Consider the following 1,514-nt stretch of genomic DNA (forward strand, 5'->3'; position numbering starts at 1 on the left):
AAAACAGTATATTTTAAAATGAAATGGAGATCTTTTTTAAAGGTTAAAACCTCATTCAATTTTATGTCTTATAGGGTTTATACTGAGTTCAATATTGTATGACTGTATTAATTCAACTGTGAACCTAAAAACTTACAGCTACTATTGAAAGAGATGTATCCTTGCTGTGTAGTGTGTTACTGAAGATGGTAAAGCTGTAATGAAATGTGTCTTCTAATCATGTGGTTATTAAATTTTAAAAAGAAATAGAAAAAAAATTCTTCAAAGCAAAAAAAAAAATGAATGTCTTATACAAGCAGACAGCATTCAACTTTCAGCTTCTGTGTATGTAGTCATTTTATACTTCTCCTTTCCTGTGAGGCTTACCCTAACCAATATTCTTAAAGATTATCCATTTTGAGAATGTGAATGTCACTTAAAATAAGTTCTATTTATACTTAAATGTTTCAATTGTCATGTTTCTATGTTATCTAAGAATGATTATCTTTGCTTATATAGATATATTAGAATTATTCTAGCATTTCTTCCTTGACATTTCATATCTTCCATATGTTTGCTTTTGTCAATAATTCTAGTATTGACGTAAGAACAGAGATATCACTGCAAATCTGCTTTTATTTTTTGGATGTGTATTTAGATGTGAAATGGCTGGAGAAGTTCTGTTTCCAGGTGTTTATATTTTTGATGCTATTATTGTTGCTGTTGTTCAGAATCTTCCACAATTATTTCTAAAGAGATTGGATCATTAAAATCTCTATCAACAGTGTAAACAGTTGATTTTTGGCTAATGGCTTTTCCCCATCAGTTTCTCATTTGATAGCAGCTGTCCCTGTAATTGTGAAGAAATACCTCACTGTGCCTGTTACAATCAATGATGACAGGCTTCTGTTCATAAGATTGTTATTCTTTTTATACAATTAAATTAATTTCAGGTTTTCAGCCCAATTAGTATTTTGTTATTTATTTTGTTTGGAAAATGTACTTAAGTGATTTTAATTATTAAATCTAGTCAGTAGCATAGTTATAAATACTTTATTCTATGCTTGTCTCTGTACTCTATGGGTGTATTCCTATGATGTGTACAAGTTTCAGTTTGATGCAGTCTCATTTGTTTGTTTTTGCAATTTGTACGCTGAGCATCACTCCAGGTAAATAATCTCCAAGGCCAGTGTCAAGAATACTTATGTTTGCTTCCAGGACAGTTTGGCAGGAATTCCTGATGTAGAGCAGACTGGCCTAAATTTCACATCCTGGGTGATGGCATTAAAGACCTGTACCACCACACTTGGTTGGTTTTTGTTTATGGAAAAGATAAAATTCCAAGTGCATTCTTCTGCACATGAATATTAGCTGGTCAAGATTATTAACTGAAAAGTGCACTCATTCCTATTAAGTATTTTTACACCTGTTTATAAGCTAATTGGTCAGTCACACATTATTTTAGTACATAACACTTCCTTTCTCTCTCTCTCTCTCTCTCTCTCTCTCTCTCTCTCTCTCTCTCTCTCTCTCTG

Source organism: Nannospalax galili, unplaced genomic scaffold (genome assembly GCF_000622305.1).
Source record: "Nannospalax galili isolate Female #2095 unplaced genomic scaffold, S.galili_v1.0 scaffold347, whole genome shotgun sequence".
Classification (NCBI taxonomy): domain Eukaryota; kingdom Metazoa; phylum Chordata; class Mammalia; order Rodentia; family Spalacidae; genus Nannospalax; species Nannospalax galili.